The sequence below is a fragment of the Podarcis tiliguerta genome (genome assembly GCF_965153285.1).
Source record: "Podarcis tiliguerta genome assembly, chromosome: 1".
NCBI lineage: Eukaryota > Metazoa > Chordata > Lepidosauria > Squamata > Lacertidae > Podarcis > Podarcis tiliguerta.
The window spans coordinates 35,943,403-35,960,049 of NC_139534.1; positions in this window are offsets into that span (position 1 = coordinate 35,943,403).

A 16,647-nucleotide genomic window follows, 5' to 3' on the forward strand; every position below is an offset into this window, starting at 1 on the left:
ATTCCTAAAATAGTTAATCTCTGAGGTATGTAACGAATTTAGTGGCCCTGATGGTATATGGTGTGTGGCACATGAGCTTTTACTGGAACTCATGTGGAATGTCCTGCATAACTCATTTGTGGCTTCATCACTTGAGAGGAATGTAGCTATTCCAGACTTAATAAAATGACTAAACTAAACATTCATGCATTTTTAATATATTTCAATCTGCAGTCAATTGTAAAAGAAAAAAAAACACCAGAAAAAGCAAAACCTTATAAATGTTTACAAGAATTTGAGCTAGCTACAGCACCTGAGAGCCAAAGTCACTGTGAAAGAAAATGTTAAAAGGTAGCTTCTTAACTGGGGATGCTTTGCAAAATAGATCAGCTTCTGTTGTGCTGAGTCAGCTGTTTGGGGCCCACAGTGATGTTGTCAAGCATGAATAATAGCTCTAAGAAAAATTATGTACCAGTCAGTCTATTTCCAAATACAGATCAGTTTATTCAACTTAATTCAACGTCTCTCTTCCAGCTGACGAGTCTGACTAGGCCTCGAGCACAAGTGAATTCTGCTGAAGTCAGAAAAGTCTGATGTTATTTTTTCTCCTGATCACACACTAACATCTAGTTAAAATGAGAGAGGCTTGCCGTTTTCTAAAGGAACAGAATGAAAGTGCTTTGTTCTACAGTCAGAACAACTTCTGTCAAATAGCTCTGAATACTAGGTTTGCGCCAAACTGGACAGCCTATTTCATAAAATTTCCTGTTCGGAGGCATTTAATTCAATAGAGACAACATTTGCTGCACATCGAAACATAATTTAGAAAATATGTCATGCATACCTTTAATTGAGCAAAGGCCCACTTGCGATTATTGCAAAAGTAATGCCCCACCCCTTGAATTCAGCAGAGAGAATGAAAGCTACACAGACAACCATGAATGATGTATATACCAGAAAAAAGTGGGATTATGTCTGTTTGATATATTACTGGAAATGTAAATCATTAGCCTCTTGCAAAACATGCGGGGTGGGGGGCATTTCAGCAGTAAACATTGAAAGTAGACTGGTTTCTGGGTTTGCTAAAGAGGCCCTTTCAAGCAACAAGACACAAGAGCAACTGTAAAGCTGTCTCCATTCATAATCTTTGAAATATAAAACTGTGAACTCCGACCACTGAGAAATGTCAGGCATGCCAAATGATGTTTACAGCAACTTAAGCCCAGAGGTTCTTTCAGCGTGACTTTGTGGTACTTTATTAAAAACCTGTAGAGAGTACTATTGTTAACACTCCTTGTATCCTCTGAATGGAGAGAACTTTAAATTTGATCTTCCACACTGATTATACAATATAATTATTGTTGTGCAGAGAACAGTGAAACTCTTGAAGCTGATCCGTGGACTCTCAAGAGAACCAGATCTGTACATAAGACTTTCTCAAAATAAATGTTCCTCTGTAGTTTTACCTGGTACGTGTGGCATCTCTGATTATCATCTATCTATCTATCATCTATCTACAGTGGTGCCCCGCAAGACGAATGCCTCGCAAGACGGAAAACCCGCAAGACGAAAGGGTTTTCCGTCTGCAGAGGCGCTTCGCAGGACGAATTTCCCTATGGGCTTGCTTCGCAAGATGAAAAATGACGAAAGAATTTGAATTTCCCCCCCGCTCCAAAACCCCTTATTTTGAATCGCTAAGCTGCTAAAAGCATTTTAGCAGCAAAAACGCTAATCTCCCAAGTGTTAAAAAGCCGTTTTTAGCCCTTTTTTAGCCAATAGCGCTAATAGCGCTACTCCGTCAATGGGCTTGCTTCGCAAGACGAAAAAACCGCAAGACGAAAAGACTCCCGGAATGGATTCTTTTCGTCTTGCGAGGCACCACTGTATCTCTATCTATCTATCTATCTATCTATCTATCTATCTATCTATCTATCTATCATCTATCTATCTATCTATCTATCTATCTATCATCTATCTATCATCTATCTATCTATCTATCTATCTATCTATCTATCTATCTATCTATCTATCATCTATCATCATCTATCTATCTATCATCTATCTATCTATCTATCTATCTATCTATCTATCATCTATCTATCTATCTATCTATCTATCATCTATCATCTATCTATCTATCTATCTATCATCTATCATCTATCATCTATCATCTATCTATCATCATCATCCAATCAATGGGAGGCACAGGGAAGGATGTGGTGGTCTTTTGACTCTGAATTCTTTCAATAAGAGAGTGTAAGCATAAGATAAGAGAGTGTAAGCATACGTTGCACATGTAATTTGTCTGTTTCAGGTATAGCTTCTGAAACTACTCACTGATGAGTACAAACAATATTTTTTTAGAAGTCTAGAGCTCAAATATTTTGGAACACGACTTCAAGGCCTTCAGTGAGCTTCCCCAAATGACTTACTTATTGAGCATTCATCTTGATTTGTTCGCACTATCTCACACAGAAGTGAGATTATATCTAGTCTTTACTGAACCCTCATTTTGATTTGCTTGCAGGAGGGTTATAAGACAATGTGCATTCATTGTGATTTTCTTGTGGGTGTTTGCAAGTCCTTCCATTAGCCAGTCATTCATTCGTTCGTTTGTTCATTTATCCACCCCCACCCCTACTTCAATGCATTTCCCCATCACTTTCCTAACCTAGGCTTGCCATATTTTGAAGAGCAAAAAAGAGGACATGAGGCAGCAGCCAGCCAGGGGATCTGGATCCTAGACTGGGCCTCCAGGGCTGGCAGGAGGATAAGCAGGAGGTGGGCAGTGGCAGCTGCAAGGGGGGCTCTGCAGGCTGGCCCTTTGCATCTCACCCAGGTCACCATCAGCTGCCACCGCCTTCACTATTGGCTGCTGTGCTGATGCTGGAGCTGAAGAACTTCTGCATCACCAGACCTGTGAATGCATCATATTGCTTTACTACAAACATGGAGGGACAAGGGTGGCACTGTGGTCTAAACCACCAAACCTCTTGGGCTTGCTGATTGGAATGTCAGCGGTTTGAATCTCCACAATGGGGTGAGCTCCTGTTGCTCTGTCCCAGCTCCTGCCAACCTTAGCAGTTCGAAAGCATGACAGTGCAAGTAGATAAATAGGTACTGCTGTGGCAGGAAGGTAAACAGTGTTTCTGTGCACTCTGGTTTCTGTCACGGTGTTCCGTTGCTCCAGAAGCAGTTTAGTCCTGCTGGCCACATAACCTGGAAAGCTGTCTGTGGACAAACACCGGCTCCCTCGGCCTGAAAGCGAAATGAGTGTCGCACCCCATAGTCGCCTTTGACATGACTTAACTCTCCAGGGGTACTTTACCTTACTACAAACATATATGACTGGCAGATCAGTTTAACTGCTGTGGCTTCCCTCACAGAACCCTGAGAATTATTGGATAGAGATACATGCTCCACCCCCCCAAAAAAACCCCCCAAAAAATTGAAAAAACATACAGTTCCCAGGTTCCCTTGGGAAAGAGAATGCATGGATATAACAGAATCAAGGCTTTACAAGGAGTGGGTATTTTTGTGGCAGCCCATTTCCCCCACCTATCGACTTTGGGCAGGCTCATAAGTCATTTTTTATTGTTTACAAGAATGGTGCACTCAGGCAAAAAGTGCAATATGTGCTGCAAATGTGGTGTAAATTATACTACTGGCTTCCAGAGGTATTTGGAAGAAGGATACACTTGCATTAAGAAAGAGAGTTGCTGAGTAATTGCTCTGCTTGTGCTTCCTTCAAGCAAGAGTGGGGGCCAGCTAAAAAGCAAACAAAAGTTCAGGCATCTCTATGCAATGTTCTCATGCAGTACTTCAGTGCATAGAGACAAGTTCACGGTATGTTTTCTGCCATAAGGATTATAATGGACAGTGTTAAATCTCTTCTCCAAGGTACTTTGTGTGGCTCCAACTGTCTGACCTGGAAGCCTTACCAGTCATACTAAGAGGTGCGGAAACAGGAGGTGTACGGTGGCAGAGTCCCAAACTAGACATAACAGGACACTCATGAACATTTTATTCAGATTTCTGATCAGTTTGCATATAATACAGGGCTGTAGGATGCTGTTCTTCAAATGAGGGGTGGGGAACCTGTAGCCCCCAGAGAGGACTCCAGCTCTCACCAGCTTCAACTAACATGGCCATGGTTAAGGGTGATGGTATCCTCAGGACTCACAGGGAAATTGGACTCACAGGGAAATCTCTTTCAATCTGAAGAGAAGTCCTGGGTAGCTCCTGGTGGGACCTGCTAGCTGGGTGTCAGAGCTGGTTCAGTTGCAGGTCAGTACAGAGACTCAGTACAGGGACGCGGGTGGTGCTGTGGGTTAAACCACAGAGCCTAGGGCTTGCTGATCAGAAGGTTGGTGGTTTGATTCCTTGTGATAGGGTGAGCTCCCATTGCTCGGTCCCTGCTCCTGCCAACCTAGCAGTTCAAAAGCACATCAAAGTGCAAGTAGATAAATAGGTACTGCTCCTGCAGAAAGGTAAACAGCGTTTCCATGCTCTGCTCTGGTTCGCCAGAAGCAACTTAGTCATGCTGGCCACATGACCCGGAAGCTGTATGCTGGCTCCCACGGTCAATAAAGCGAGATGAGCGCCACAACCCCAGAGTCATCCGCGACTGGACCTAATGGTCAGGGGTCCCTTTACTTTTACCTTTACAGAGACCCAGAGACGAGCAGTAAAGCTGATTCAAGGAAACAGAATACAAATAGAGAAACCTATGGGCAAGACTGGCCCCCAGGAAAGCCGTTGCCAGAATGGGCAATCTGTGCCTCCCACTTCTCCCTCAGTCTCCTTCCTGGCTGACTGTTCTCCCAGCAGCCATGGGGAGCTCAGCTGGATTGGCTGCACTGTTGGGGGAACAGAAACACACATGCGCATAAAGGGGTGTGTGACATGTACAATGTTGTCTTCTGTTGCATCATACCAAAGCCATTGGCGTGAATAAAATTTAACACAACGTGGCAATATAACGATAAAAAAAACTGCAGTTCCATAATGTGCCAAGCGATGCAGTGGAACAAAAACATAACATTAGGAACTGGGGCAGAGGCAGTAGCATTATAACCAGGAAAGCTAACACAGCAACCCCTCACGTCTGAATTCACTTTCTAGCTCACCCAGACAGCACTGAGAAAGCATTGCAGAACAAGCTAAACCAGAATAAATTCACTATTATTGTGTCAAGAACACGTGTTTCAGAATGCACCATGTACACCCACAATAAAACAGCCTGGAGGAGCCCCTAACATAGGAGTTTCTCAGTACCATGCATACACTGGAGTGTCAACTGGCCACAGTAAAAGCAAGAGCTTATTATGATGGCTTTTCTTTAAAAACCTTTCCCTTCCAGTTTGTTGCTCTAGATCAGTCTTTGGATGGACAAAGATGGCTTGTCATCATCTCCCCTCCTGTTAAGCTGGATTGGCAAGTGGATAAACATGCCTGAAGCAGCTAACAAATCAAATACTAATCAAAGGTGTGAAAAAACCGTTCTACTCGATGCCCAACATGAATGCAACTGCCCAGTAGTTATTCTCTTGTAATTACAAAATACACTCTATTTAATGTGCAAAACTGCCATCAGCAGAATTTCAGGATGAACAAAGAGTTTTCTCTGTGTAATTTCTGGTTGTCAATCCTTGGCAACTCAAACGTTTTCCCCCACATCAATGTAATGTCAGATTCCTACAGTCACCCCAAGAAACTGTGGCATGCAGATGGGAAAGAGAGAGAGAGAGAGAGAGAGAGAGAGAGAGAGGAATAATTTCAAGCACTTTCCTATTAAATGTTTCATAGGTTACATCCATGCTGCACTTTCTTTCCCTCATGAGTGTGTGTGTTTGTGTATTTTGCTGCCCTATCAAATGGCCAGAGAGGAAAAAAATATTTTTTAAAACCACACATAAGGCAAATGCCAGCTGATATTAATAAATAGTCCACCTGATAGCTGCAATGGCTATTTTTGGGGGGCTTTTTAAAGAAAACTTACCATATCTAAAGTATATATTTTATCAGATATCCAACATACGTATTTTGTATATGTGTCAGATAATAGTCACCCTTTAAAAGCCCCCACAAAACCCTAATCTTATTCAGATTGCCTTGTCTGGCTCAGGCTAGATTCTCATCTCTGTTCATTTAGAATCCAGCAGACTTCAGTCTTAGGGTATCAACTGTATGAAGCTTTATGTGAATTCCAGCTGTGAGGTTCATGTGCCTGATCTGAAGGTATGATATGAGCTTGTCCAGTATTATTTCATTTGTAATCTATTTATCATTTCAAGAAGCAATCGTTCCATTTCCTACTGCCAATTCATCTAGGATGGGGAAGTGGCATTTGGCATGTGATCAACATGACCAGAAGTTTGCTAACAATCTATTCAGTCAGTATTTTATTCAACAGCATTAATTTTGCATCAGTGGATGCAATGCAGACCCTCCCTGTTTTCCAGGGACATCCCTGATTTAGAGAAGCCATCCCGGTTTCTGATTTGATCCTGGAATATCCCACCTTTCCTTAGGGTGTCCCTATTTTCATTGGATAAATGTTGGAGGGTATGGAGTTATCCAACCCCTGAGCCGGCGATCCTGTATAGGGAAGTTTCTAAAAGAATGCTGAATGTTTTATTATGTTTTTATATATGTTGGAAGCTGTCCAGAGTGCTGTAGCAACCCAGTAAGATGCGTGGGGTATAAATAGTAATATCATTATGGAATGGGACGTCCCTATTTTCGTCGGAGAAATGTTGGAGGGTATCCATTAACCCTCCGGTGCAGATTCTTGGGGTAGACAGAGCCTGCAAGGAGCACAATAAGCTTCTGCAAATGGGAGTTTATTGCAAATGAGGTGTAAGTTGTGTTTGCCTTGTACTATTATATGGTATAAGTGTTTATCTGCCTAACACGCCCCCCCCCCCCAATATTTGGGAAAGTGCTAAGGATTCTATCAAAGCACCAAAATGGAAGTTTGCTATAAAGCATGTAAGCAATAAACAATGACTTCCGAATGGAATGCTCAGGCCCAGATTTGTCCAACAGTAATTTTTTCAGAAGGAGAAAAAGTCTGCATTTGTGTTAATTTCTATTGATAATAAAATATTAGAAAGCAATGGAATAGAATAGAATAATAGAAGCAAAATGAACACATACCATTACGAGGCTTAAATTTGATTTGAAATATACTGTACTCAACTTTAATTCTTCCAGCCATTGTTGCTATGAATCTAATTTTGGTTTAGCCCCGATGCTTTCCTAGTAGATATAGAGTTCAATAAGAAAACAGAGAGATACAATTTTGGGTTATGTTAATGTTTGTCTTAACAAGAAATAGCATCCACATTCAAATGAAATCTTGAGGGTTTCTGAGTTTCATCTGAGCAAGGATTACTAAGGGGAAGATGATTTATTTTGCGGAAAAAACCCTGCAGTTGGTTTTCCCCCATAGAAGTCATAGTGATGACAAATATGACACTTATGATTCATGAACTTCTTTGGGAAAAAGGGGAAAAGGGGAAATGACAGTGCCTCATTATCTAATAGCTTTTTCTTTATTAACCCAATTTCTGCAATTCTAATTTAGACAGCCTCCCTGAAAATGAAGATTTTTTTAATGCAGAAATATTGCTGTATTTACATCTGATGCTTTATTGCTATTGGTCTCACCATAATGTTCCTCTAGGGCACAGAACCCATTAGTTTCTAATAATATTAAAGCAGATGGGCGGGGAAAACAATTGTGATGGGAAAGAAATTCTAAGCAACCCACCAAGAAATTCATTTATAATCTTAGTGTTCATCGCAAAGACGATGCTTTCTTTGCCATCACATCAGAGCACAAAGTGCTGGTTCCTTTCAGTGCAAAATGGGTCTAACTTAATTTCACTCCTTTTTCCACTGGTAGTTTCAAAGTTATATAAATGTAATCTCGCTTACTCTTGCAGTTCCAAAATGATATGAAACAACCAATCTGTCAAGAGTAACAAGATTGTCTTTAAATTCAGGAGCTCGTTTTTTTACTAGCCCCACTACCAGCAGTTTTACAGCGATAAAAGAAATTTCAAACTGCATTCAGTTTGGGTGTAGAGTGTACTCAAAGTTCCTGGCTCCCTTCTAATGGTAGGAAAAAACGGTTCTGATTTGTGCATTGGTTACAGCAGGGGTAGGCAACCTAAGGCCCGGGGGCCAGATGCGGCCCAATTGCATTCTCAATCCGGCCTACGGACGGTACAGGAATCGGTGTGTTTTTACATGAGTAGAATGTGTGCTTTTATTTAAAATGCATCTCTGGGTTATCTGTGGGGCCTGCCTGGTGTTTTTACATGAGTAGAATGTTTGCTTTTATTTCAAATGCATCTCTGGGTTATTTGTGGGGCATAGGAATTCATTCATTCTTTTTTTCTCAAAATATAGTCCGGCCCACCACATGGTCTGAGGGACGGTGGACTGGCCCATGGCTGAAAAAGGTTGCTGACTCCTGGGTTACAGCAACTTTCCACACATGTTGCCTTAAGTGAAGCCCTATTTAGGGACTGACTTCCGTGTGTTTTCATTGGAGGGAGTCGCTTTCTTGGCCCTACTACATGGCACAATGAAATGTCTGCCTTTCTTTTTAGGTTTGCCTTCGCTGGGGATGGGTTGGTTGATTTCAACAAAGGCACTGGCTAGCTGTGGATTTTGAAGTTTCCCCTCCTTCTTTATCAGAATCAGAAGAGCAACTGGTGAATGGCTGAGGATAAGATTGCAACATTGGTGTTGCTGATAACAAAGGCACAACCTATTGTCCGGCAGTGCACTGTCCCAGGTTAAAGGCGTTAGACCTTGGGTGGAAAAGGAAGTAGCTACTACAGACCAGATATTCTAGGCAGGGATATTAGGTGATTTTTTGATGGCTGATAGTTGAACAAGAGAAAAATATGTTCTTTGTTCATTGTATAACTTTAAAGCTTATCACTGGTGGAATCTACACGCATATAAAAAATGTTCTGAAAATGTTGTTGTTGTTGTTGTTGTTATTATTATTATTATTATTATTATTATGTGTTTTTAAAAATACATTCAATTTTCTATAGCACTCACCATCACCATCTAGTGTCACATTGTATGTTGCACATAAAACACAATTAAAACGTTTTATTTGTAGCTGTATAACTGAGTCCCCTAACTGATTCAAATCAAGTTTTGCCAACACCTCTATTTAGGGTAGGCCTCTCAAGCTATAGAAATAAGCAACCACTGATCTGTAGCTCTTGCTTGGTAAAAACATCTCTCAGAAAGTAATTTTGTCTCTTGACGCTTTATTTAGGAGGCTGGCAATTGTTCGCCCCTCTGTTCCATTATTAGCCAGGAATATTTGCTGTGGAAAAATCCCCACTGCCTTTCTTGTCTGCCCTTTATGCTGATGTTTGTCTGTAGCTCAGCCTGACTCCTCCTCTCTTCACATTTTGTCATACTCTGAATATATATATATAGAGAGAGAGAGAGAGAGAGAGTGTCTATCATCTATCTATCTATCTATCTATCTATCTATCTATCTATCATCTATCTATCAACTATCTATCTATCTATCTATCTATCTATCTATCTATCTATCTATCATCTATCTATCTATCATCTATCTATCTATCTATCTATCTATCTATCAGCAGCAGCATCTATCTATCATCATCCATCTATCAAGTGGAACTTGGGTTTCAGTCCTGGCACCGCCAAACTCAGTGGCAAGGCTCTTTTCATCTTCAAGGGCTCAGGAGTGACATTGGGGACCAAAGTGTTTTGCACAATATTGCCAACTCCCCTTTGAGCAAAGCAAACAGGTCAATGTCAGGGCAACACAGCACTCCATCGCATTAATGCTTGCATGCAGAAGTGCTGAAGTCACCTGTTGTTTTCTTAAGAAGCTGAGCTAACCTAAATGGAAAAGTCACTGAGATTCATTATCTCCAAAGGAGAGTAGCTCTGTCTTCCTGCTGAGAAGCTTCCCTCTCTGAAATCAGCTGGAAAACATGTAAGGTCAAAATGCCCCCATGTAAAAGGAAACAATTATCTTTTTGGAGCACCCGCACTCTTAAGATTCAGCACTGCTTATGATGATCTTACATTGTGATTTACAAGTAACTTATATAATGTGGTTTGGTTTGCACTCAACAAAATGTGTGCTTACTCAGCCACTCTTTCAGGCTAGAAGGCTAACCCAGAGGCCTCCAGTTTGTCTAGAACTGTTCTGTTGAAATATTCAGGCTCACACACATGTCAATTTGCTACAGAGGCTCTTCGGGGCAAGAAGCAAAGACACAGTCTCGTGGACTGACTTAATCAGTCACCATTCACACTGCATAATTTCTGCCAGTCCCACAATTGGATAGGCAACGTGAATGGACTGGCATTGCTGTTACATGTGGCAGAGCCATTTTTCAGGGACAGGGTAGACTCAAATCAAGGCCAAGGGAAGAGCTGACTATGTTTTTACTGAAAGAGGCATCCTCCTTGCCCCCAACCCCTGGCCCTTCAGCCCTAGTTATGATTGCCAACTCTCCTGTATACAGGAAGGATTGTCCTGTATTTCAAGGCCTCTCTCTCTCTCTCTTTTCCCCAACAGGTTAGGGATTCTCTCCAAATGCATGTGTTTGAAAGGGTTTATGAAAGGTCAAGTTTTTAAGCTCTGGGTAGCCAAGCACAGAGGGACGCAGGTGGCACTGTGGGTAAAACCTCAGTGCCTAAGACTTGCCGATCGCATGGTTGGCGGTTCGAATCCCTGCGGCAGGGTGAGCTCCCATCGTTCGGTCCCAGTTCCTGCCCACCTAGCAGTTCGAAAGCACCCCTAAGTGCAAGTAGATAAATAGGTACCGCTTTCTAGCGGGAAGGTAAACGGCGTTTCCATGTGCTGCACTGGTGCCGGCTCGCCAGAGCAGCTTCGTCACATGACCCGGAAGTGTCTCCGGACAGCGCTGGCCCCCGGCCTCTTAAGTGAGATGGGCGTGCAACCCCAGAGTCGGACACGACTGGCCCGTACGGGCAGGGGTACCTTTACCTTTACCTTTAGCCAAGCACAGACAGATTTACAAATTCATGTTTGTGTGTAAGACAAATTCCAGAAGGGCCATCCTGTCAGTCTGCAATACATTGGAATGGATTGCTTTGAAGTCATTTCAGCAGCAGATTGTTTTTTAAAATGCCCCCCCCCCCCCCCCGCTCTGCCTCGCCCTGTCCTGTATTTGCCAGAACAAAGGTGGCAACCCTAGTCAGAATGGCCCATGGTCAGAGATGATGGGAATTGTATTAGACAATGATCCGTGCTGTGATAGGGAACGTCTTTATGTTGCATGTTGGAACATTTATGCTTCTGGTAGGAACCAGGCTACATGGATAGTTGAAGGCATAGGGAGGATTCTCTTCTAAAATGGGTCAGTGACAGTAAGTAAAATCCGGAAGACACTGGCCAAATTACCAGGTACAAAATGATTCTCTTGGATCTGCAAAAAGCTTTGATGCTGGAGGCATAGCGATGAATCATTGATGAGATTTTATCTACTGAGATAGATTAGTTCCATCTGCCACAATAATAAAAACAATAATCCTTGGCAACAATTACATATCCTCTACAGTTTTCAAAGTGCTGTGCAAACATTAACTAATCTGAGAACCAGCTGATGTACATTTTAAAAAAGAGAGTTTATATCAAAGTTTGGCTCTGGCCATACTGGCTTTTAAACGATTTCAGTAGGGAATGCAACCGAGGCAATGAATGGTTCATGGCTTGCTTCCTGTGAGCCCAGGTTTGGTAGCAGCAACCCTATGGGCCACAGCATGAGAAAAAAGATCACCTCTGGCAATCGCTGAGCATCACTGCCAGTTACTGAGAGAGAGGGGCAAAGCAGCAGGGAGCTTGGCACACTGTAGGCACAGTGCTGGGGGCGTTGGATTGGCTCTACTGCCATGACCTCACTGTGCCGCCACCACTCCCCTCTCCCTCTCAGCAAGCCAGATGAGAAATGCCACCCACTGAATAACTACTAAATAAAATGGAGCACCTCTCTGAACAGTGTGAGCTTCCCTATCCACTCAACAGATGAGACTCCTTGTCCTTGTTGGGACCTGGTGTTTGCAGCAGGCAGTAGTTTTACTGGCAATTAACCACTAGAAGCTGCCCATATTTGAAAAGCAATTGCACTGTGAGATGCTTAGCATTGAACATTCATTTATTGTGCTCTTAGATACACGTGCATTAAGATTAGGGGGTTAGTGGGGGTACCATCTTTGGGTGCCCTTCAAGCCTGTGGTTTTATATCCATAAGACGGGGTTTTCACGTGACCCAAGTAGTCTCTTTGTCAAGTTAATGGTCCTTGACAAATCTGTGAAAACATTTGTTTACAGCACTAGAGAGTTGGCCACGTACAGGTGTGTTGCCACGAGTTAGTGATGGAGGAGGGCAGGCCTCTCTCCCTCACCTGGCTGGAGACCACTTCATCCGCGGTGTACGTAAGGAGTGCATTAGACCTTGTTACGTCTGGGCTGGGATGGAGGTGGGACAACATGGAGGCTTGTCTTGTCCTCTCTGCTAAAACCAAAGCTATGGCTTGGGGAGCCCCTCTGGAAACTTTATGGAGGAGCAAGATTGGTTGGAGTGTTAAATGATGTGAGAGCACACATATTTGTGTAAATAAAACCTTACGCCACAAAGACACCACAATCTCTAGTAACCTTCCTTTCAAGGAAACCAAACTGAGGTATGTTCTGCCCCCCCCTTGAAGTCTTTTACCACCTCGGATGCATGCACAGAAGGCTTTCTCGGTGGTGGCACCTGCCCTGTGGAATGGCCTCCCATCAGATATCAAGGAAATAAACAACTATCTGACTTTTAGAAGACATCTGAAGACAGCCCTGTTTTAGGGAAATTTTTAATATTTGATGTTTTATTCTGTTTTTAATCTGTTGGGAGCCACCCAGAGTGGCTGGGGAAACCCAGCCGGATGGGCGGGGTATAACTAATAAACAAATTGTTGTTGTTGTTGTTTAGTTGTTAAGTCGTGTCCAACTCTTAATGACCCCATGGACCAGAGCATACTTAAATTATGTGCATAACAGTGCAATCTTATACATATTTATTCAGAAGTAAGTGCCATAGGGTTTAATGGGGATTTACTCTCACGTAAGTGGGTATAGGATCGTAGTCCGGATTTCTAGTTGTAACCATAAATTCTAGTTGCCTAATTTTACTCAGATAAGGAGTCAAATAACATGAGATACAATGCCTGATAATTGTTCGTGTAAGGATTATGAGATGCATTTGACATATATGTTCAATCACACTGCATATGGGCATATATACAGTTGCACTTTCCATATAGCAATCTGTGCTTTCAGACCATAAATAGCCCTGCTAAGATACAGATGTCAAATTTGCAGCCTGATTTTATTGCACAGCACTTTATGTCCTTGACGGACAAGGTGCTCTTTGCACTGCTACTTTGTAAATCTGTTTATCTGTATACGTCATAGCTCAGACCTAGGGTTTACAGTAAAACCTGCTTTAAGCAAATGACATTAATACCATTAACTTTTCTCCTAACATGAAGAAGTAGCATACAAATTGCCAGATTGAACAGGGCAGTATGTGTGCTTTGTAAAAAGTACATCCAACCTGGAATGGCTTCAGGCATTGAGTTTTACCTATTATGAAAAGAGACCGAGAGGGTTTTTATTAATTTATTTAAAAAATCAAAACCAGTTGCTTTTTCAGTACAATATTAGTAAAACAGGGCATTAAAAAAAGAGGGGGAAAAATGAATTCTGCTTGCATATGAAAGGGGGCAAAAAAAAAAAAAAAAAAAGAGAGAGAGAGAGTTTATAACTCCTGGGATTGGACTGCAAACTGATGGTGGGGTGGGAGAGAGAAATGCTTAAAAGCTGCCGGGCACTTTGACAGACAGGACTGGTGGCTTCCCCTTTACATGGATTGCTTTTTGAGACATTAGTCTGATGGGAAGAGAGAGACAGACTCTAGGGCAGTGATCAAAGATGTTTATTTAATTACCAGAACATTAAGTTCTTCCATATAGAGCCATGGGGGTAAAAGGTTTTATGTGAAAAGCACCAACAATAAAACATCAAGGCAGGGCTTTACATTTTACAAAACAATCTGTGCTGCAGAAGGACATGAGGTTTGCTTTGTGCTGGCAGAGTACAGAGGAACTGTGTGGAGACACTGGCACACACTGATACATTTTTAGTGGCTGGTGGATGGCCTGCAGTTATGCTGGGCTCAACATCAGTGAGAAAGGACCAATGCATATAGACCGATTCGTTGTGCTTGGTTTTCAGGAGCAGTAAGGTTACAGACTCCGCTAACCCAGAAATATTACCTCGGGTTAAGAACTTTGCTTCAGGATGAGAACAGAAATTGTGCTCCGGGGGCATGGCAGCAGCAGGAGGCCCCATTAGCTAAAGTGGTGCTTCAGGTTAAGAACAGTTTCAGGTTAAGAACAGACCTCTGGAACGAATTAAGTACCGGTACTTAACCCGAGGTACCACTGTATACTTTATATAAATACCAAGTCTGGATATTTACTGGGATTCCTGCTGCCTATAAGTACCAATTGTAACAAGTCTATTTGTTCTTGGCTGTGTGTACACATTACTGGATTGAAATACAGCTAAATTGTTGCTTTTCTCAATTCCAAATGAATCTGGTTTGGGGATGAACAGATCAAAAGGCCCTATTTCATAATAAACCACAGGATAGTTACAGGTAAGAAATGAATCGTGGCTAACGTTGTGTGTATATTGCTTCCCAGACCTGTGATGGGAGCACCTGGATGCAGTGTAAATGGGAGTGTCTACAGACCATGAGTCCATTTCGATCAAATTTGTGTGCTAAACAACTGCATTATGCTCAGTTCATACAGATGCATTGTAGTCACCTTCTTTTTAAGATGAAGTGGGTTTTTTAACCAATTAAGATGGTCGTCGTCTTCTTCTTCTTCTTCTTCTTCTTCTTCTTCTTCTTCTTCTTCTTCTTCTTCTTCTTCTTCTTCTTCATCTCTTCTTCCTCCTCCTCCTCCTCCAAAAGAGTCCATTTTTTTTGGTTTGTTTTAAACAAACACCATGTCCCTGTGGTTGAAAATGCCAAACTACATTTATTTCTGGTGAATTGATGCTGGACGGCTGCCCTTTTACTGGGGATCTGCCCAAGTTCCAGAGCTCTGTAATATTTTTTTAAAATAAAAATTAATGAAGTACTCAATGCAAATGCTGCTTGTGTGGCGTACTTAAGTTACCAGCTGTGTAACTGAGCAGGAAGGAATCCAGAGCTTAGCAGCAGCCCAGCATAATAAATGAGGTTGTTTGTCTTGCAATAATGGAATGATAATTGTGATAATTTCAGAAGTCGCTCTCATTAGGCCCCATGAGATCTCGTGCTTGCTTCCCATTGTTTAAATATGTATGTCGTCTCCCTGAGAGTGTCTTCTTGATGAGGAAATGTAAGCACAGAGATACTGGAAAAGATGATGGCAAGTTTCTCCACCCCCCACCCTCTGCCCATGAGAACCTTAAAACGACAGACTAAAGTTTCACCTGAATTTGCATTGTCAGTTGTATAAAAAAAAGCCCTGGCAGAGAAGAGGAGGAGGACTTGGAAAAGACTGCTTTCTTTTCCTTGGCAGACAATGTATATATTTACTGACTTGTAAAATAACAGTAAACCGTCTGGTATGTAAAGACAGCAGATGAGAAAATAGTATGTTATGGGTATTGATTTTCATTTTCTTACTCAAGCGCTAGGCATTTATTAGCCCTCTGCTTTCCCCAAATGTAAAGGCACAATTCTACACCTGGTTTCTACCAAGTGAGGTACTATAGGATTTGGTGACAGCCCTGTTTGGACGGTATATAGGAAGAGGCCTTATACCTTAGTCAGAAGATTGGCCCATCTAGGTAAAAAAGGGTCAAGGACCCCTGGATGGTTAAGTCCAGTCAAAGGTGACTATGGGGTTGCGGCGCTCATCTTGCTTTCAGGCTGAGGGAGTCAGTGTTTGTCCACAAACAGTTTTCTGGATCATCTGGCCAGTATGATTAAACCGCTTCTGGTGCACAGGGACACCGTGATGGAGCGCACGGAAACGGTGTTTACTTTCCCGCCGCAGCGGTACCTATTTATCTACTTGCACTGATGGGTTTTCAAAATGCTAGGTTGGCAGGAGCTGGGACAGAGCAACGGGAGCTCATTCCGTCATGGGGATTCAAACCACCGACCTTCAAATTGGCAAGCCCAAGAGGCTCGGTGGTTTAGACCACAGTGCCACCTGTGTCCCATTGGTCCATCTTGCTCAATACTGTTAGCACTGACTAGCCATGGTTCTCCAGGGTACCAGACGGGAATGTTCCCAGACCTACCTGGAGATGTCAGGTATCATGAACCTCAGTGACAATCATGGAGGGGTCAGATCAGGGAAAAGGGGTGAGAACAGCTTGAGGGGTTGCAGGGTAATGATTCTAGGGAAGGACCATGTCAGGGCCCCAGGAAGCATCAGAGCTGTCCAAGGGAGATACCACAGGTGAGTAATCCTAACCAGGGAAAGCATCCAGCAGGGTGTGAACCCATCACCCTATGTTAGAACTCACACGGAGTCCCAGCACCAAGTCACACCATGCCAACTCTG